The sequence below is a fragment of the Tenrec ecaudatus genome, chromosome 8, assembly GCF_050624435.1.
Source record: "Tenrec ecaudatus isolate mTenEca1 chromosome 8, mTenEca1.hap1, whole genome shotgun sequence".
Classification (NCBI taxonomy): domain Eukaryota; kingdom Metazoa; phylum Chordata; class Mammalia; order Afrosoricida; family Tenrecidae; genus Tenrec; species Tenrec ecaudatus.
In genome coordinates this window covers 47889287-47912074 of record NC_134537.1, presented here as the reverse complement: position 1 = coordinate 47912074, position 22788 = coordinate 47889287, and the positions used below count along the sequence as shown (strand labels likewise).

The 22788-nt window shown below is 40.9% G+C and overlaps 1 protein-coding gene across 1 annotated transcript in view; it reads left to right on the top strand.

Annotated features, from left to right (window-relative positions):
- Positions 1-4119, top strand: part of CFAP91 (cilia and flagella associated protein 91) — a 66307-nt gene extending 62188 nt beyond the window's left edge. Inside the window, exon 18 of the mRNA XM_075556366.1 lies at positions 2020-4119. The gene's annotated coding sequence lies outside the window, so the exon portion shown is untranslated. The remainder of the gene's footprint in view (positions 1-2019) is intronic.
- Positions 4120-22788: the final 18669 nt, after the last annotated feature.

The window sequence follows — 22788 nt, the reverse complement described above, 5'->3', positions numbered from 1 at the left end:
GTAGTAAAGTTTTAGTGCATTTTTTTTTTTTAGTCCAGGACCAAGAGTGACAAATTTCTAAATAGGAAAACTACCACCAACTACTATTGTTGAATTTTTAAAGAACAATTTTATTTGTTGACGATTTTAATGGAGTTGGAAATTAGCTTTAGCTTGGTACTCTAAGAAGCGTCGGGGGCAAGATCTGACTTCTCACGGGAAGGAGAATCAAAATCAGCATCGAGGAAGCTGACTCCTATGAGGCAAAGGTCACACATGCCTCCACCCTCTAATTCTCTTTACCAGTTCTAACACCAGCCATCCCTCCCCACAACACTCTTCTTCTCCCAGGGCATTTATAATTCATTCCAATGGCCACTCAGAACTCACAAGCAATAATCACAATTATGGGGTTTATTTGGGAATTCAACAAGTTACAATTCAAGATCAGAAATGCCCAGGATACAGTTCATCAGGAGCACCTCTGTCCAGCCATGCCCTCAGGCAAATCACTGGTCTTTGGGCTCTCAGCTATGGAACCCCTTGGCCTCTGTCCTGATCAGGCAGTGCCACGAAGCTCCTTTAGCACTGTCGCTAAAAGCCCCAAGGGCACCCCACCGCACTGTAAACCACGGCCTGAAGGCACTCACCCCTAGCGAAGTTAGCTCCCCTACTTTCAAGTGCCCGGACTGAGCCTCCTGCCTGAAAGCACTCAATTGTACTCATTCCACGGGCCAGGAAACCCACTGCTCTGCCTTGCGCTATGGCTCTTAGTTCTGTTGCTTCCTCCTCTGCCATCCATTGGTGTCAAATCATTCTGTCTTCTAGATCAAGGAAGCTCAGTGCCTAAAGATCTCGGGGTTCGAATGATGCTCTCTACTCCCGGCCTTCTTTCTTGATGGTAGAGACAGACCCCATTTCTACTTTCGAGATGGCTCATTTTAAAACAAATAGGAAAGAAAAAAGGGACCAATCCCCATATTGGCATTCCATACACTCTATTTCCATGATCCCAACCAGTCGTTTGGTAAAATTTACAAAGACTATGAATAGAAGAGGCAAATCAAGCACTTAATTTCACTACAGTAATGATTCTTAATGAATTCAATCTAAAGTCGCAAGGCTCATTTGTAGGCCTTATGCTGTGGTAAACTAATTTCAATAACAACTAATGTTATTTGAATCGCAAGTATTATTATTTGAATCACGAGTATTATTCAGCTGCTTCATAAACTTCCGATGCCATCAAAAGTCAAAGCAAGAATCCCGAACTCCATTTCCACACAAACTTGTGATAAACGCCACCCCTCCACTACACAAACAGTTAGGCACTCGGCTACAAGCCTGATTGGAAGACAGACATGGTGGTTTTCTTCCCAAAGGTCACAGCCATAGAAATCATATGAAGCATTTCTATTCTGCACACATGTGGTCACTATGAGCCAGAATTTACTCAATGGCACCTAAAAACAGGCGATGGTTTAGGAAATATGGCAATACTCTTTTTCCTGACCTGGGTGTTATTTACATAGATGAGTACTTTATAGTGATTCATTAAGCTGGATATCTGATGTATTTTTCTATGTGTGTCATGTTTTCAAATTAAAAGTTAAAAATATATGCACATAAAAACACATGCATTCTGCCTGTAATAAACGCATACTATTTCTGGAAATATAACCAAGCGATTGGTAAGTAACTGTTCTAAGCATGGAAGCTGGGGGTTGAGGGACAGACTGATTTTCCTCATGGTTAGATTCTTTCGCAGCTTACATTTTTATGATGTACACATACAAAGTTGTTGATTATTAGTGGGTCAGTATAAAATTTTATAAAAGTGCTAGAATTTGGAATCTGCAGCCCTGCGAGGTAATGAGCGCTTGAGTCAGCGGCAGAGCCGGGGTGTGTCTGGGCCTCTGGGACACGCGAGACCCAGGCTTTTTGTCATTGTTCACAGTCCTGTTTCAGACTCCTTGCTCTGGTAATGGATCCCTTTAAAAGACAACCTCATCATTCACAGTTATGTGGTTCTCTTTTCAGATTATGATTTTCTTGGAGATGCTTTCCGGGTCATGGTCCGATTTCCAGTACCCTGTGCTTCTTCCAAGATGTGCCATCTTCAGAGACTTGGCAGAGTGTGATTCGTGTGGAAACTGATTTGTTTTCTTTAAACACTCAATAAGTTGAAAATATTTTCAGTGATAATCAAATGAAGGTACTTCATTTTCGTTCAGTGTTTCTTAGACACGCTCCTTCAAATTTTTTTTCTGATATCTCATTTCAATATATTGCTAACCATGAAGATATGCTGGCTTGTTGAATCAAGCCAAAAGAAACGGTACTGAGTTACCTCAGCGATTTTGCTTTGCTGCTCATGGTGTCTTATCATCATTACTAAGGGTGAGACTATCCATGCCCAGAGCCCTAGATTCCAGAAGGTCACACACGCTCCTATCAGTCTGTCTCCTGCATCGATACCCAACAGAAACGTATGCGTGTATGCATCGATCAGCATGGCAAAGAATGAATGCAGTACTACTCAGTGGGCCTCCCACATCGGAAAGCCGAAGTTCTTCTCTGTTGTATGGAGATATACATGTAGTCTGGTCATCCAATTATACAGCAAGCCACCATTTAGAAATACATCCGCACAGCGCCAGGGTTGACGAGATTTCTTTTCATTCGAAGATCAATAAGTAGAAAAAAAGTACAAGGAAACAAAAGCACTAACAGACAACAAAACCAACACTTGGCCCATGTTGTGAGGAAACTGTTGCTACTAACCATCATCCCTCTTCTCAATTCGAGACCTTCCTAGACCAACATGGGTGTAGAGTCGTGGCCACAAAGCAGGCTTGCAGTCGGCCTATGCAGCCAGCTGTGTGGAGAACCCTAGACTAGGTTATGAGTAGAGTGGAGAAGGCCAGGAGCACGTGAATAATTAATAGTGAATGGCCCAACCTAGAACCTGTTTACCAGGAATCAAGAGAGTAGGTTTGAGGGAAGTTGAGATTATCTGGATCGAAATTCAAGTGTGACTTAATCTCACCAAACCTTAGCTTCTATATCTCTGAAACAGTGTAACCAAACAATGTATTTAATGGGGTTGATGAGGGTATGGAATGAATTAATTTACACAAAAATACTTGGAACAGCACCTGGTATATTATGATCACCCAATAAGCATCAATCAGTTATTTCTCCAACCTCTTTGGGGTAAACCTCAAAGAAGACATGTGGAACATGGTTCTCGTGTTTAAGGCAAAGTACACACCTACTGCTTTGTGCCATATGGCCCAGTGGATGTCAATATCCAGCCACGCATATGAGTTTCTCCAGCGCAATTGGGGAAGAGTGAGAGGCAGATGAACGTCTAACCTCTCCAGGCCCAAAGGTGATGGGAGAGAAATGAATGTCCCACGTTCTGGAAACCTGAGGTGTTGAGAATAAGCGATATCTCTACCAGGGACCAGCGCAGGAAAGGGAAGCCTTAAATATTGTGCAGAGGCACTGAAGAATTTCCAAAAAGAATACTTAACTAAAGTCATTGAGGAAGGAAGCACGTTTTTATTATTGGTGTCAAATGTTGAGGCAATGGGAAGTGAGGGTTATGGTTCATCTCAACTATGGCTGTGTGTTCTAATCACCCGATTAAATTGATTCTTGGGCATCACCGAAGACTAGTGAATAAGAATCTTTGGGACCTAGGCAAGGAAACTTACTGTTGACTCTCTCGGGTGTTTCACATGCTTTCAAGAGTTAGGACCAGAGCAGTTTCCTTGTACGTTAACCACCCAGCTGTATCATAGAAAATAGGTCTTCATTCCGGATATTAATGGTCTTTAAAACTAGAAACAAAAAATTTTTAAACCTCGGGATTTTTTTTTTTTTTAACTTCAGGATTTTTAAAGAAAAAGAATCTTGGAAGGAAACAATGGAACTGAACACAATGCTAACATCTTGTACTTTCCCTGTAGAACCCATATCACCCTGACTGTGGTGGCCTGTGTCATCATGTCTCCCACCTGCTGACCTGGGAGGGCCGGGGAGGGCAGGAGCTATGTCTCGGGAAGTGGTTCTTTCTTGATTTGGTTTTTCAGTTCCTGATGCCTGACACCACCTTCGGCACATAGTTCTCTCTCAATAAACACTCACCAAATTAAATCATGCGTATTAATGTTTGCAAAAACAAATGTGTGGTTTTGAAACATTTGTATACTATCTTGGTATTTGGTGATATGAGTTTTATAGAATAAAACTGTAACAACAGGTATGCGTAGCAGTTAAGGTTTTACCTTGTGTTATCAAGTAACAGAACGTCATCAAGAGAGGAGGATCTCTTGTCTACCTTTAAAAATGAATACATACCATTTGCCCTTGGAGCCCTAGTGACTTAATGGGTTATGAATGGGCTGCTAACCACAAGGTCAGCAGTTCAAAACCACCAGCCATTCCACAGAAGAGTAAATCCATCAAGATTTACAGTCTTGGAAACCCACAGGAGCAGGTCTACCCTGTCCTTCTTGGTCCCTATGAGGTGGAATTGACTTGATGGCAATGAGTTTGGCTGGCTGGAAGGCATATTCAGCTGAAGAAAGCACCAAGAGAAGTTTTAGAGAAAGTGTAGACATTGTTGTTAGGTGACCCCAAGTGCAACATACCACGGTCCCATCGTGCGCCTCCCTCACAATGGAGCTTATGTCTGAGTGCATTGCCGCAGTCACTGTCAAGCCAGCCGCTGAAGGCCTTCTTCCTCTTTCCTGCTACCCTCCTACTGTACCAAGCACGAAAACCTTCTCCAGGGACCCGAGTCTCGATAACATGTCCAAACGTACTCCCTCTTGTGCGAGAATGATCTTCCGATTATTTATTTTATAAAGCTTCAAGCCATTATATTAAAACAGAATTACCAAGTTAACTTCCGGTGATGGCAGAATGAAGAGGTAAGGAATTATTCTCCAGCAAACAAAATGTATAAAAGTAGACAAATTTGTGAAAATTATCCATTTTGGGGTACAAGAAGTCTAGTAGACACACACACTAAGTTGTACCTACTTGGGTAAGAGCAGCAGGAGTGAGTTATTCCTTAACCCCCTTCCACAGCTCAGTGAACAAGAATGGGGGTTAGCTTTCTAGTGGGGGCTGGTCCCCCAAACCAGGAGCTTTGCCTTGACAGGGAGAAGATCTTATTTAGGGTAGGAAATCTGATAAACTTGGCTGAAAATGAACAGGGAAGATTGTTGTTTTCTTAGCCTAAAGATGCAGTCTCAGTTTGGGGCAAGCAGCAGACCAACTAGAAATTCCATGGGGGAGCTCCTGAAAGCCAGAGTCATAAGGGAGTGAGTTAAGTTCTCCATACCCCATGCATGCATGGAGGGACAGCAGAGGGAGCCCAACGGAATAGAAAAACCAAAGAAGACCTGAGAGCTTCTTTCCGTTTCGAATGATTTATCACATTCCAGTTGATCCGGAGATAATGGAAGCCTTCCAAGCTTGAGGCATTTGGAAACAACCTCTGTCCGAATCATTGATACCATGAAGCTATGCAGACAGGGGTTACCCCTACAAGCCCAGGCGAAAAGTACCAATAGATATTGCAAATCCAAGCACAGAGCCAACAGTGATGTTCCCTGTAGTCTCTGCGTGTTAAGACCAGGCAAGTTCCCCTAAGAAAACCCAACAACCCTCAGAAGAAGAAAATGGAATGAGATTTGCTAAAACACACATTCTACAATGTCCAAATTTATGAGGCAAACAAAGAAACAGGAATTTATCACCCATGAAAAAGAAACAACCAAGTGTAGAAGCCAAAAAGGCAGTTATGAATACATTCAAAGAATCATTCAAATTATTTAAGAGAAATAAGTTGGTAGTGATTCAGTATATAATGCATCTCATTAGAGACAGAAAAATCATAAAGAGAGCCAAATAGAGATGTCAGATGGCATAAGATATGACAAAATAATAATAATTTATTAATTAGCAAGGGTTCAGCGGGGAGGAGGAGTGGGACAAAAGGGGGGGGGAATGAGGAGCTGATATCAAGGGCTCAAGTAGAAAGCAGGTGTCTTGAGAATGATGAAGGCAACAAATGTACAAGTGCTTGACACAGTGGGTGTATGTATGGATTGTGATAAGAGTTGTATGAGCCCTCAATAAAATTATTTAAGAAAAAGAAAAATGCAGTAATGGGCTCCACAACCGAGTGGCAATGGCATTCAAAACAAAACAAAACCCTTCGAGATGCATGAACAGAAAGTATGCACTGCAAACAAGCGAGAAGATTTAAGTAAATTAAACTAAGGTTCAGAGTCTTGTGACTCAGCCTCAGGAATACCACTTTATGTTGGGGCTTCCAAGTTAAATGGGGAAAAAAAGAATTAAAAAATAAGGGAATTTTCCCATAAACTTTTTCAAAGCCCCCGCATACAGTACTAGTAGTAGAAAAAGGAATACTATTTGAAGATAGGGTGGCTGGTGGCTGCCCAGATATAATTTTAACACCATTATAACTCCGTGAAACTCAGTAAATCCCCAACAGGACACATTCGGAGAAAAGAACCTCTAGACCTCTGACAGACAGCCCCACCGTGGAAAGCCAAGGAAAAATACTCATTGCTGAGGAAAATAAGATTATTCATGGCTGATTTGGCCTCGGGTTTTTTTTTAATGGGGGGGGGGGCGTGGGAGAAAGGAGACTCATAAAGTGTGGAAAGAAACAAAACAAAATGTATCCATCTTTGTGTTACGGGGACATGATCCTTTGAAGGTTGAAGGGCATGTTTAAGGTAGAGATGGAAGAAGAAGTCAGAAAGGAGGGTGAGCCCGTCACACAGCCGGGGAGAGGTGATCAGGACACTGAATGGCACTCAAAGAAAAGGCAGGGCTGTGTGCCCTGCTGCGCGGTCACGGCAGCCACAAAAGACCCTGTAAAGATGGGGAGCTGGGTGTAGTTAGGCTCTGCATACCACAAGAAATTGTGGTGCACTATTGTAGCCGGAGGGGCAGACTTTTTTTTTAACTAATGAAGGTAAACCTCACACTTTATTCAAAAATTAACTCAAAACAGATAATAGGCTTATATGTGAAACGTAAAATTGTAACGATTTTAGAGGGAATAGAACCATAGATTAAATTATAAGGAGCTAAGACTAGGTAAAGAGTTTATAGACAATCTCAAAAACAGAATTCATAAAAAGAAAAGCGGATTAATCAGACTTCCTTAACATTTTAAATATTTGCCTTGCGAAAGACCCTCTAAAGATGGTGGAAATATAAGATACAAACATGATAAAACACTTACAGACCACATGTTTGACAAGTAACTTATGTCACAAAAATATAAAGAACTCAAAAGCAAAAAGCAAGCAATCCAATTAGGAATGAACAAAAAGCATGAGCAGGTGGTTCATAGGAGAGGATGCGGAGATGTGTTGATTGTCACGGCTGTGGAGTAAATTGTCAATCTGGAAGTACAAATCCTCCGATTTTGATCTGTTTCACAGTTGTCGGGTTCTCCTAAATCCTAGATGCGCATATGAATAATAGAATCCAGTCATCAATTTGAACAAAGCACCTAGGATCTTCACATGCCATCTGTTTGATCTATAGATAAATTTTATGAATGAAAATCCATGTGAAAATATTCAGTCTACCAATCTGAGCACAGTGGTTTCTGTCTACTTAGGTCTTCCCGAATTTATCTCAGCAATGTTTTGTAGTTGTCAGTGCGTAGGTCCTGAAAGTCTTTTGTTAAGTATCTCCCTAAGATTTTTATTCTTTTGATGCTATAAAAGTATTTTCTAGACTTTGTTTTCAGATTGTTGCTTGCTAGTTATGAGGGGGCTTCAAAGAGCTCATGGAAAATTTCATTATTTTTCAATTACATTTCACAGGAACTTTTTGATGCTTCTTTGTATGTAATAATATGGTTGAATTTTTAAAATCAGTATCTTGCAATTTTCTTAGACTCATGTATTGGTTTCAATATTATATAATACCATGTTAGCAAAAATACAGTTTTACTTATTTTTCCAATCTACATGCCTTTTCATGTTGTTGCTGTTCTTGTTACTGAGTGACACAAGCTTCAATTCCCAATACAATACTGAATAGAATTGATCAGAACAGACATCCTTGCCTAGTTACTCATCTCAGGGGAAACACGTTAGTTTTTCACCATTAAATATATTACTTGTAGTTTTTAATAGATGTCCTTTGTCAGCTTAAGCAAATTCTTCTTTTGTTGTTTTGTTTCTGGTTTGTTAAGAGTTTGTATTATGAATAGATGTTGCATATTTCCAAATGCTGTATTTGGATGTGTGTGTAGATCACATTAATTTTGTAATAGTATACAGAAAGCTTTAAAAACATTTATGGAAAAATTCCAATGGTTTTTAATCCCATTTTCCACGAACTCATATTACTTTAACTGTTTCTCAGGTGTTAAACCAAACTTTCATTCTTGGAATAAACTTCCATTGATCATGGTGGATGGTCCTTTTAACATATTACAGTGTTTGTTTTGCTAATACTAGTGAAGTTAGGAGTCCTGGAGAGAAGAGGGAGTTACAGTCTTGGAAATTTGAAGAGGCGGTTCTCGCAGCCCTGTAGGGTCGCTATGAGTCACAGTTGACTCGCAGAGGTGTGTTTGGTCTGGCTTTGGAAGGAGCCCTGGTGGGCAGTAGTTACGTGTTGGCCTGGGCTGCGATTTGCAAGGTCCTCAGTATGAAACCACCAGCCCCTTTGAAGCATAAAGACTTGGCTTTCTACCCCGTACAGAGTTGCAGTCTCAGAAACTCACAAGGGCAGTTCTACCCTGTCCTATAGGGTCACGACCAGTCGCCATCGACTCAATGGCAGATAAGGTGTTTTGTCTCTGAACTTTGGATAGACATACAGATCAATGGAAAAGAATGGTGTCCAGAAATGAACCCATATTTATGATCGATTGATTTATGACAGAGGTCCAATGTAATTCTATAGTAAAATGAAAATGTTTTCAAAAAGTTGTGCTGAAACAATTGCTAATTCATTTACCAAACCCCCCCCCCCCCAAAAAAAAAACCTGGCCTAGACCTGTTCCTCATATCAGGTACAAAATTAACTAGAAATGGATCATTGCCCTAAATATTAGCATTAAAACTTTTAGGAGAAAACCTTGGATAAAATTTTTGTAACCCTGGCTTAGGTAAACATTTTAAAGCTATGTTACAGAAAGCATAATCTGTAAAAAATAATAGCAGTAAACTAATACGTGAGACTTCATAAACACTTTAAATGGTTGCTCTTCCACAGGCACTATAAAGAGATGGAAAGGCAAACTACAGATGGGAAAACATATTTGCAAATCATATGCCCAACAAAGGACATGTTTCCACACTATGTACAGAACACTAAAAATGCACAACAATCTAATTTTAGAATAGGAAAAAGGCCTGAACAACCACCCCAGAGAATATGAGGATGGAAATGAAATATGTGAGAAGATGCAAATTAAAACCATGATGACATACCGCTATTATAATAATTATAATATATAAATATAATGAACAATTATAAATATATAAATCTAAATCTTGTATTATACTCAAATATAAGCCGACCCAAATATCAGCCAAGGCACTTAATTTTGCCACAAAAACTGCATCAAAAATGTGCTGAAGACATGGCGGCTGTAAAAAAAATTGTGCTGAAAAACTCGGCTTACACTTGAGTATATATGGTAATAAATATGCTGTTTATTACTGAATATATTGTTGAATGTAAAATAAATATAAATGTAAAATACATAAATACAGTTTTTAAAAATCTCTAAAATAAGCAATACAATACCACTGTTAGTAAAGATGAGAAATGTTTCAGCCACACTATGATAATTTTTATGAAGTGAAACTAACATTGATCATATAACTCAACCTTCAAATATTCTTCATATCTATGTACAAATGAGTATGGCTGTAAAGTAGAATACTCTCTAAACACTGACTCATAGCAAACACCCCCCATGTCTCCCTCGGTTGATTTCTGAGACTGTAACGGTTTCCAAGAGTAGAGAGCCCAGTCTTTTTCCCGCAGAGCTGCTGGCGGTTCCTAACTGCTGACCCTGCGGAGCTCAGCCCAACCACGACATCACCCGGGCTCCAGTGTAACACTAGCTAGCAGTAGAAAGGGACACCTATTCTCATATGCAGCGCTGGGGGGAAGTCTCAAAGGTTAAATGTGTGGCTCCATTCCTGTATTACTCTTGAAAAGGTAAGGCTATACTGATAGAGAACAGTTGAATAGCTGCCAGGCAGTATGGGTGGGGCCAAGGAGTGTGTTTAAACAAATGACAGCGTTTTCTGGGGAGATGAAACTGTTCTGTCCCCTGCACATGTTGGTGGTTACATGAATTTAAATACATAAATTCATGTACCTAAAATAGGTAGCTAGATAAATCCACATACATATACATCAAAGGGAAGTAGAATCAGTGTTACTGTATGATCATTTGAAATCTAATTTTTTTAAATTGAAGATAAAATAAAGATATTCTAGGATAAACAGAAGTTCAAAGAAAAATATATTGATATATTAACACAACGGTTTAAAATACACAGCAAAATCATAAAATGGTTTAAAGTGGAATTTTACTATCAGATTCTTACCTTTTTTTGTGAAGTGGTAACATATTAACTCTAATTCTGACAAAGGATGCATTTTCTAGTCTTTAAAGGAACCATTTGAAAAAAAATAATTCAAAGGACTATAGCCGAAAAGCTAACATCACAGCTAAATGAAATATTGAGTGTCCCTCCTGCAAACCTGGTAAGCAGGCAAAGGTATTCACCACCCCCCCTTTACGTGCCTTCTATTCAAACTACACTAATGATTCTAACAGTGCAATGAGGCAAGAGACAGGCATGGAGTCTGGAAAGAGAGAAAATGCAATTTGTTCTAAAATTGATGTGATGGTGATTGTACACCTCTTCTTAATAAGATTAAACTATTATATAACATGAATTATAATGATAATTAACTTGTTTCTAAAAAATCTCTTTGAAGGCAATATAATTGTTTACACGAGAACAACTAGAGTTCTGACATCCACAGACCAAGGGCAATGTATATTTCTTTTTTTTTTTTAACATTTTATTAGGGTCTCATACAACTCTGATCACAATCCATACATATACCTACATAAATTGTATGAAGCACATCTGTACATTCTTTGCCCTAATCATTTTCAAAGCATTTGCTCTCCACTTAAGCCCTTTGCATCAGGTCCTCTTTTTTTCCCCTCCCTCCCTCCCCGCTCCCCCTCCCTCATGAGCCCTTGATAATTTATAGGTGTTATTTTGTCATATCTTACCCTATCTGGAGTTTCCCTTCACCCCCTTCTCTGTTGTCCATCCCCCAGGTAGGAGGTCACATGTAGATCCTTGTAATCAGTTCCCCCTTTCCAACCCACTCACCCTCTACTCTCCCAGTATCGCCCCTCACACCCCTGGTCCTGAAATACCATCCATCCTGGATTCCCTGTGCCTCCAGCTCCCATATGCACCAGTGTACAACCTCTGCTCTATCCAGACTTGCAAGGTAGAATTCGGATCATGGTAGTTGGGGGAGGGCGGGGGAGGAAGCATTTAGGAACTGGAGGAAAGGTGTATTCTTCATCGGTGCTACATCGCATCCTGACTGACTTGTCTCCTCCCCTAGACCCCTCTGTGAGGGGATGTCCAGTGGCCGACAAATGGGCTTTGGGTCTCCACTCTGCACTTCCCCCTTCATTCACTATGGTAAGATTTTTTTTGATGATGCCTTTTACTTGATCCCTTCGACAGCTCGTGGTCACATAGGCTGGTGTGCTAGATGGCCGCTTTGTTGCTAGATGGCCTTTGTTGCTAGATGGCCGCTTTGTTGCTAGATGGCCGCTTTGTTGCTAGATGGGCTTTGTTGCTAGATGGCCGCTTGTTCACCTTCAAAAAGTATAGTCTTGTGTGTTACCAGCAAATAGTTGAGGCCTGGGTTACTTTTCTAAAATTCTATTTACAATTGTATAAAGAGCCTTTGGAGTAAGTTTAACAAAAGACATGCAATACTTCGCTTAGGATTACAAAACCCTGTTACAAGGAATAACTGGAGAAGCATGCCATGTTCATGCACGGTAACCCTGGATATTATCATGATGTCCTCTATCCCCTAAATGACCTATAGATTCAATGCAATCACACTCAACATCCCCACGGATTTTTCAATAAAATTTAACGAGTCAAGTCTAAAATTTCTATGGTAAAGCAAAGAACCTGGCCAAAACAGGTTTAAAAAGAAAATTGAAAGGTCCATACTACCTAGCTTCAAAACTTACTATAAAATTTTAGTCCAGATCAAAACAGTGTAATATTGACATAAAGAAGGATAAATAAAGATTACAGAATAAAAAATAGCTCTATTATACATATACACTTCAGTGATTTTGACTAAAGTGGCAAGGTTACATAATTGGGAAAGGAGTTTTTCAAGAAATGGTGAAAATAAGTGAAAAATAAAATGAACACAAATTGTGAATCATAATCACTACATTACACCATGCCTAGAAATTTAAGATGGGATTCAGACCTAAATGTAGAACCTTAAACTATCAAACTCCCAGAAGAAAATATATAAGAATATTTTCATGACTTTTCTGCACAAGACATACTACGTACGATTCATAAAAAAGATAACTGTGTTAATCCAGGTAGACTAAAGAAACAAATCCAAGGAGACACTCATATGTGTGTAAGAGAGAGCTTTATATACAAGAGCAATTGAATATTGAAAAAACATCCCAGCCCAGTCCAGATCAAGTTCATAAGTCTGATATTAGCCCATATGGCCAATACCAATCTATAAAGTCTCTTCAGACTCATGAAGCAATGACTCTGAATGCAGGAAGATCCCAGGCCAGTGGGTGGGAAGTCTTGTGGATCCAGTGGTGATGTAAGCATCTCACTGCTGGCAGTGGTCTCCACATAGCTTCTCCAGCTCAGAGCACTAGCATAGCTCCATGTATCTGGTCAGCTTCAATGTCTCACAGGGAGTGAATGAGTGTCCCGCCTCCAACGAACTATGTATCTCCTTAGCACCTCCAAATGAGGTCATCAAGCTGTGAAAATGCCATGGCTCAGGTGAACCTTAGTCTTCAAAGTGACATATGTCCTCCTTAGCACTTTTAAAAGGTACTTTGCAGCACACTAGCCCAAGGTATTATGTCCCTTTATCTTTTTATTGCTTCATCCATGGTGTTGATTGTGCATCCAATTGTGAGAATTTTTGTTTTCTTATGATGGGCTTTAGTTTTTTAGTTCACGTTTCAAGCAAGGTTTGCGAGCTTGATTTCAGCAAGCAAGGTTGTGTAATCTGCATTTTGTGAGTTGTTACCAAATCTTCCTTCAATCCTGATGCTGCGTTTTTCATTGTATAGTCTACTGAGCAGATTATTTGCTTTGTTTACAGATGGAGTGAGTATGTGAAAGAGTGCAGGTCTGAGGCACACCTGTCACACCTTTAAAGCACAGCACTGCTCTGTTTCAATGACTACCTCCTGTACCTCCATGTACAAGGACCTGCGAGCACCTTAAGGGTTCTGGAACTCTCCTTCTTTGCAATGGTATCCATACTTTGATAGTCTCCACAGTCACCTTTGCATCATCAATGAAACATAGATTAAATATCATTCTGGCATTCTCTCCTTCAGCCAAGATACATCTTAACATCAGCAGTAACATCCTTCATTCCAAGGCCCCTTCTGAATCTGGTTTGGATATCTGGTAGTTCCCTGCTGATGTACTGCAACATTTTAAAATTACCTTCAGCAAAACTTTACCTCCATGTGATGATATTTTAATGCTATTGCTCAACAACATCTGCATTCTGTTGGATCACTTTTCTTAAGAATGGGCACAAATATGTATGTCTTCCAGTTGCTTGGCCTTGTAGCTACCTTCAAAGTTCTTGGACTAGAGTCTAGATTCCCAAACTTGGCTGATCATTAGAATCGCCTGAAAGCTGGTGAAACTACAGATCCTTGCGCGCTGTTTGAAATCTAATTGTGTTAGTCTGGGTAGACTAGAGAAACGAATCCAGAGAAACTCCTATACCTATAAGAGTTTTAGATATAGGGTAAGGTGTACATTCAGAAAGCATCCCAACCCAGTCCAGTCCAACCCCATAAGTTCAACTTAGTCCATATGTCCGACACTGATCTACAAAATCCTCCTCAAACTCACAAAATACACAATGACAATGAATGCAGGAGGATCACAGGCCAGTGGGTAGAAAGTCTTTGAATCCAGTGGCGTTGTAAGCATGTCAGTGCTGTTAGGGGTCTCCATGCAGCTTCTCCAGCACCCAGGGCAACATCAGGGAAAGTCCATGTGGCTTCTCCTCAGGGATGTCTAGCAGGAAACGAGCCTTGCCAGCTGAAGCAGGGAACTGGCTAAGGCAGCCGCACCCTGGTTCAACCAGCAGAGAGCAAGAGACCTGAGAAATAGAAAGGTGAGGTTCACTGAGCCATTTCTCTCTCCACCTTTCAATTAATCTCACATGTGTTTATCGGCCAGGTTGTCACAATAAACCATAACTATCTCACTAATAAATAAAAAATCTAGAGGAACCGCCCAGGGGTCTGTATTGATTACATGTTTGATCAATTCTTTATTTTAGAACTTGGTGAAAACCTTCCATTTCTTCACCTTTGGCATTAGTAGTTGGTACATAAATGTTAACAATAGTCATTATGAACTCATCCACAGAGACTCTATGCACAACAAACAAAATACTGTTCCCTCTTTAGTTATCCTCACAATTATTGTCCTGTTTGAGCCCATTGTTGTAGTCACAGTCACTCCATCTCAATGAGGATATTCCTAATTTCTGCGGAATCTCTTTGCCATGCATGATGCCCTTCTCTAGGAACTAATGCTTTCCGATTCCATGTCCATAGTATGTCAGACAAAGTCCTCCTAAGAAGTAAAAACTTCTGGCTATACTTATTCCCAGATAGATTTATTCTTTCTGACAGTCTGATGTATTTAATATTCCTTGACATTATCATGGTCCTTTTTTCATTATCCATTTCTTTCTTATGCATATGTGATGGTTGAAAATATGAGGGGATCCCAACTACGTGGACACCTGCCCCTCACCTCAGAAGAATTATTTTCAGAGGACAATACTGAAGTTGCAGCTCAGAAAGAGGGACATGTCTGATCAGAGCACACAGTAGCAGAAGAAGAGGGAGGAAGAGAGAGTGGAGCATATCCTGACCCACCAAGCCTTGGAGACGATATTCCCGCTCAGAGCAGCCAATCCACAGAGAAGACCATATGCCCGGCTCCACTATGAGACACAGCACCCCTCACTGACCCATAGCCATACAGGGGACAATACTGGAGACAGAGTGTGGGAATTCCACCCAAGCTGATCCCACCACACTGAGGCAAAACACTGAGGGCATGCAACAGAACAGCAAGGGGAACAGAGCACTGAAGTCCCCAGGGAATGCCAAAAATAGGTCTTGGCACCCCCTCAGACTCGACTGGAAAACATTCCTAAAAGCCAACAAATAGTCCTTGAACTAATTACAAGCTTTTCTTTTTTGTTGTGGTGTTGTGTTTTGTTTTTTTGTCATTGACTTTTTGTTGTTGCAGTTGTCTTGTTTTCTTTTGTTGCTTGGTTTTGCTCTGTCTTGTTTTTGTGCATGTTATTCTCTCCACAGGTCTGTCTAAATAAGACAGGCTGGATGAACAAGCTGGAGGAGAAAACAGCGGGACCGACAGTTCCGGGGGGACATGGGAGAAGGAGAGGTGAGGGGAAAGGAAGTGGTGTTAACAAACCCTGGGACAAGGGAACAACAAGTAATCCAAATTGGTGGTGAGGAGGGTATAGGAGGCCTCGTAGGGCGTGATCATGGGCAATGTAACCAAGAGGAATAACTGTAACCCAAATGAAGGCTGAGCATGATAGTGGGACAAGAGGAAAGTGAAAGGAAATAGAGGAAAGAACTAGGAGGCAAAGGGCATTTATAGAGGTCTAAATAAAGACATGTACATATGCAAATATATTTATATATGAGATTGGGGAAATAGACATATGCATATATTTATAGGTTTAGTTTTAAGGTAGCAACACTATTGCTGAACACAAAGCAAGTGCATAAGCAAATGTGGTGAAAAAAGTTGATGGAGCCCAGCTATCAAAGGACATAGCATCTTGGTTCTTAAAGGCTTGAAGGTAAGCAAGTGGCCATCTAGCTCAGAAGCAACAAAGCCCACATGGAAGAAGTCCATCAGACGTGATCATGAGGTGTCGAAGGGATCAAGTATCAGGCATCAAAGAACAAAAAAATCATATCATTGTGCATAAGGAGGAGTGAGGAGTGGAGATTTAAAGCCCATCTGTAGGAAACTGGACATCCCCTTACAGAAGGGTCTTGGGGAGGAGACGAGCCAGTCAGGGTGCAGTATAGCAATGCTGAAATCTACAACTTTCCTCTAGTTCCTAAATGCTTCTTTCCCACCCAATTCTACCTTACAAATCTGGCTAGACAAGAGCATGTACATTGGTACAGACAGGAACTGGAAACACAGGGAATCCAGAATGAGAGTGGCGATACTGTGAGGGTGGAGGGAGGGTGGGGTAAAGAGGGGAAACCGATTATAAGGATCTACATATAATCTCTTCCCTGGGGGTCAGACAACAGAAAAATGGATGAAGGGAGACATCGGACAGTGTAGGGATATGACAAAATAATAATTTATAAATTATCAAGGATCCATGATGGAGTGAGGCGTGGGGAGGGAGTGGGAAAAATGAGGAGCTGATGCCAGGGCCTTATGTGGAGGACAGCAAATGTTTTGAGAATGATGAGAGTAATGAATATATAAATGTGCTTTATACAAATGATGCTATGTATGAATTCTGATAAGAGTTGTATGAGCCCTCAATAAAATGATTTTTTTAAAAGAAAGAAAATATGAGGTGATACACCCCCCCAAAAAAACATGGAATTTTTTCTTCAAAGCTATATATTTAAATTTATTTTATAAAACAACCTTATCACCTTCAAAGTACTCTCCATTACAGTTAATACATTTGTTAAATCTGCAATTCCATTCTTGGAAACATTTTTTAAACTCATCTGTTTAAATGGCTGACAGCACCTCCTTCATTTTTTTCTTCACCTCTTCTACATCATCAAATCGCTGTCCTTTCATGTTCCTCTTCTTTTGAGGAAACAAAAAGAATTTGCACAGAGCAAGTTCAGATGGATAAGGTATGTGGGGAAAGAGAGGCACGCTGTTTTTCCCCCCCAAAATCTGGCACACTAAGATGGCTGCATGAGCAAGTGCATTGTCATGGTGGCAAAACCAGTCCCCTGTCTGCCACAAATCAGGCCTTTTTGGTCACACATTGTTGTGAAATCTTTCAGAACCTCTAAGTAGAAAAATTTGATTAACCGTCTGACCTAGTGGGAGGAACTCCAAATGCACTATCCCTTGACATAAAATAAAAATTAAAAAAAATAAATGAGCATTGTCTTGATCTTTGACTTCACTTGAGCTTTCTTTGGGTGAGGTGATAAGGGCATCTTCACTGCTTGATTAGTGTGTGCTTTGGGGGTCTTAAGAACAGCATCATGTCTCATCACCAGGAATGATGTCGGAATAAAAAGTTTGGTTTGCCTCAGAGCTGTTCGGTCACAGCACAGTATGCTTCCAGTTGAGCTTTTTTTCCGGGTCAGTCAGAACCCAAGGTACAAATTTCACAGCGACTCTTCTCATTCCCAAATCTTCCATTAATATTCGCTGAACCAAGCTCCAAGATAGTCCCGAAAACTTCCCCATCTCTTCAATGGTCCATCGTAGTTCTTCAAACACAATTGCACAAATTTTGTCAACATTTTCATTGTTTTGGGAAGTCGGTGGAGGTTTGTCATCAATCAACATTTCACTTTTTGTGAAATGAGAAAAACACCTGTACACGAGTTTTTCCCATAGCACTGTCCTTGTGAGCTGTATTCAACATCACAACAATTCTTTGGCATTTTTCCCAAACAGGAAACAAAATTTCACAGTCAGATACTGTTTTCCTAAATTGGCCATCACCAAAAACAAGGTTTGGGCAAAAGTGCTTTTATGAAAAAATTCACTGTGACCAGAGAGAACCTTCCCAGGCAATGCCACTGGGTGCACTAACTCAGAACGACTTGCTCCATGTTCACCTAGTGAGAAATATGCATACTATGAAAGCTCTGCCTAGCGGAGCTTTGTCCTGTTTTGAGGGGGTACTCCCTTTAGAAATGTTTTAGTTTCTTATAGCACTGTTCTGTAGTTTTCTCTATATAGTTCTTTGTTTCTTTAGTTAGGTTTATTCCTAAGTGTCTCATCTTTTTTGTTGTGGTGTTAGTCCAGGTAGACTAGAGAAACAAATTCCTAAGCACTCATATGTATATACAAGAACAACTGCAAATTGAGAAAGCATCCCACCCCAGTCCAGATCAAGCCCATAAGTCCGATATTAGTCCATATGTCCAATACCAATCTATAAAGTCCTCTTCAGACTCACGAAGCAATGACGCCAAACGCAGGAAGATCACAAGCCAAAGGTTAGGAAGTCTTGTGGATCCAGTGGTGCTGTAAACATCTCAGTGCTGGCAGGGGTCTCCATGTGGCTCCTCCAGTTCCCAGGGGACAAGGTCTTATCAACGTAGTGCCATGTGTGTTGTCAGTAGAGCATCTCTCGGGGAGTGAGCCAAGAGAAAAAGTATCTCACATCTCCAAGGAGGAAATCCAAGAGTTCCCAGAATCCTCAGGAGAATGTCATCCCCACACAGAGGCCTCTTTGGCTATATCATGATGGACAGCCTAGACTCCACCCGTTCACTCTTAACCCTCTCAAGTCCCAAATTGATACCAGGTTATGTAACTACCACATGTTGTCATTCTAACTGGTATTATTTTCTTAATGTCTTTTTCATAGCTCTCTTTGCTGGTATACAGAAATCCGATTGATATCTGGCTATTAATTTTATATCCTGATACCTAGCAGAATCCTTCAATTGTTTCCAGTAGGCTTTTGACGGGGACTTTTGGGTTTTCTATATATAGGATCATATCATATACAAATAGTGTCATTTCTTTCTTGCCTATTTTTATTCTTGATTTCTTTTTTGTTGTCTGATAACTCTACCTAAGAATTCCAGCATGATGTTGAATAAGAATGGTGATAGGGGACATTCTTGTCTGGTCCCTATTTTCCATGGAAATGTTTCTAGGTTTTCCCCATTGAGCATGACATGCTGTGATTTAAGTCCAGGGAATTGACTAAATCTCTTGATGTGTGAGCTCAGCTCCCAGTCCTTTGTCCCTTACTGCTTTACTTGTGTTGTTATGTTAATAGATTGCTAGTGGGCCAGTTGAGTGTTGTTTGCAAACAAAGTAAAGAGAAGAGAAAAGGGAAGAAAAGCCCAGGAATTTCCCTGCTTTCCTCTGGGATGGGGGATTAGTTTTGCAGGGTGGGGCTGGAGCTTCCCAGGCTTGTGTGGAGAGTTAACTTATTCACTATTTATACTCTCTCCAGGCTGCCCTGCAGCCATGCAGCTTGGTAGGCTGTGTTGTCAAGGAGGCAGGGCTGAGAGAGGATCAGAATGGAGATTCCTTGGCTTGTGTGTTAGTCCAGGTTGACTAGAGTAACAAGTCCAGAGACACTCATATGAGAAAGCTTTACATCAAAGAGCAATTGTATATTGAAAAAACATCCCATCCAATTCAGATCAAGTCTATAAGTCTGATATTAGCAGAGTAGAAAAATTCAACCTAATGACACAAACCAACCAACAACTGCACAGTCTTGCTTTTTCCACCAGGGTTAGATGAAAAGATGGAATACCAAATAAAAACAACTGTATTAGAGACCTAAATGTAAACCTCAGAGCTATCAGGATCATCAATGAGAAAATTGGGACAAACTTAGGAGACATACACAGGTTATCAAATACAATAAAGGAAGCATACACAGGAGGAGACAACATAGATGACTGGGACCTAGGAAAAACAAAACACTTATGCACCATGAAAGACTTCACCAAAAGAGGAAAACAAGAGCTCATTGGTTGGGGAAAACCCTTAGCAGTGATATACTGGACAAGGGAACTAAATCCTAAAATCTATAGAATTCCGCAACATTTCGAAAGGAAAAAAATCATACAATTAAAAGGTGGGCAAAGGACATGAACAGACAATGCACAAAGGATGACATTTGACTGGTTAACAGATACATGAGGAAATGTTTGTGATCACTAGCCATATGGGAGATGCAAATCAAAGCATAATGAGATGTCATCTTTCACCCACAAGGATTGCCCAGTTCCAAAAAAAGAGAGAACAATAAATACTGGAGCGGGTGCAGAGATATTGGAACTCTGCTACACTCTGATGGGCTGGTAATTTGTGTACAACCATAGTGGAAAGTGACCTGGCAATACCACAACAACTGACAATAGAAATCCCGGGCATCCCAGCAATACCTCTGCTGGGCATTACCCCAAAGAACATGAACAGATGTATGCTTTTCTGTGTTCGCTGCAGCACAGTTCACATCAGCAAGAAGATGGCAACAGCCTAAATGCCCCAACTCCAGAAGGATGAGGTTTTCTACCCCTGTGAAGATTTCAGGGTTCAGAGACTCACAGGGGCAGTTCTCCCCTGCCTTATAGGGTTGCTCTTATAGGGAGTCAAGATTGACTCCACAGCAGTGGCAGTGATGCCCCACGTGGATGATTGATAATGTTCTCTAACATAAAATGCAATGCTGTCTCTATGGTGATATAAACTATAGCTATATGAATGCATCTTGGGTTTGCACATCATTCTAGCCCCAATCTAAGAACGATTAGTTCTTACATGGTCCTGCTTGGTGCTCACCTCATGAAGAGGTCACTGAAACTATAGGTGCGATAGCAAAGTGTGGTGAAGAAACTAGATGGTGCCAAGCTTTCAGAAAGAATAGATTCCGGGATTAAAGTCTTGTCTTAACACAAGCAGCTATCTCTCTAAATGACCTGTAACTAGTCCATGTGGACAAAGCACACCACCCTGTGTCATTCAAGGATTGTAAATAATGAAATCCAAATCCAAAGACCTTAAATTGTGAACACCTGGTTTAAAGAAGGCGATGGATTCCAGTGGAAGAGCAAAACCCACTTTCAGGATCCGCACATAGATTAAGCCCCCTGAGGAAGTCCTCCGATCGTAGCTTTGCTAGCAGACAGAGCACCGTAACGTTGATGATGGCGGATGTAGTTAGGTTAAAATTTAACATCTTGTTATTTGATCTCCCTTTTGACCCATGTTAAAGTTGTTCAAGGTTTTGATATTTCTTGCTTTCTTTTCACTTGAGTGTTTTCTGAGTCTTACTTTGTTACTGTTGTTAGGTTTTGAAAAATGTTTCCTGTATATGAAATGCAGGATAGATATCTATAGAGACAGAGTAATGGTTCCTTGAGGGTATGGTAGGGGAGGTGGGGGAAATGAGGAGCTCATAATGCTGAATACAGGGATGAAGAAAATGTTCTACCATTGGTTGTGGTGATCGCTGTATAACTCTTCTTGATGTGATTGAACTATTGAATTGTATGATATGTGAATTATGTGCCGATAAAACTTCAAAAAAAAAACAACAACCAAATAAGTAAAATAAAATGTCAGCTCACCAAAAATAAAAGTAAAAACCATTTACATCAATAAATAAGCTAATGTTCAAATTTTCACGTGATATTAGTAGGATGATGGTTTTGAAATCCCCAATTGTTTGCTTGATCTCTCCATTAAGCTCATTCAATGTCTTCCCCAACCTCCTGTGTGCTTCTGGTGGATAGCCCTGTTTCACTATTGTCTGAGCTTGTGTGAAGTCTGCCTTTCAGGCAGGGTCCTCCATAAAAAGGTCGATGAGAACATTGCAAGAATGGGCTGACAGAAGACAGCTGGCCCAGGCAGTGCCCCTTCTGCGGTATCTCAGGGTGCTGAGTCAGAACCCTCTCGATGGCACCTACCAACAGCAAGGTGTTCCTCCCCTCCAGCAGCACCTGGAAACCAACTAGAAGAATCATAGCCGGAAAGCCCAATTCTTTGTGCCTTTTGTCTACTCTTCACTCCTGAGCACCAGACGGGCCGTCAGCAGCTGCTGCCAGTGTAGCATGAAGCATCCCGCGGAGGAGGGAGGGAGGGGTTGTTGGATGTCAGGAGGTGGCCGGCTCCAATGAACCCTTAGACTGTTGTCCCCTGTGCTTCCTTCTCCCTGCTCCTGGTCACCTTTGGTCATCCTGAGATTGTTGCTGCTGGGTTAGCAGAGGCCCCTCATGTTACACACCATCTCTGTGTGTGTGTCTGTCCGTCTCTCTGTTACATAACCATAGGCACTACCATACACCCATACCTTGCTTACTATCACATTAGACTCTCCAGGAAGCCATCGGGCATCAAGAGTCAAGCAGATGTTACCCGGTCGTTACAGCGCAGACATCCTCAGAACTACTTAGACTAAGGAGGTAGAGCAGCATTGCTTTCCTTCTCCTGGGTCTTACACTGAAGACGCCAGAGAGACGGAGGGAGGGAGACGGAGAAAAGAAAAGAAAGAAAGGGGGAGGAACAGAGAGAAGGAGAAAGAGAAGGGGAAAAAGTTGTGGGGACTTTATGAGGGTGAATACGGTAATCTGTTCATTGCTAGTTTGAGTGCTGAACTTGGGACTTAGGAGTGCCGGATGGAGGCCACTTTGAGCCTGGTGCT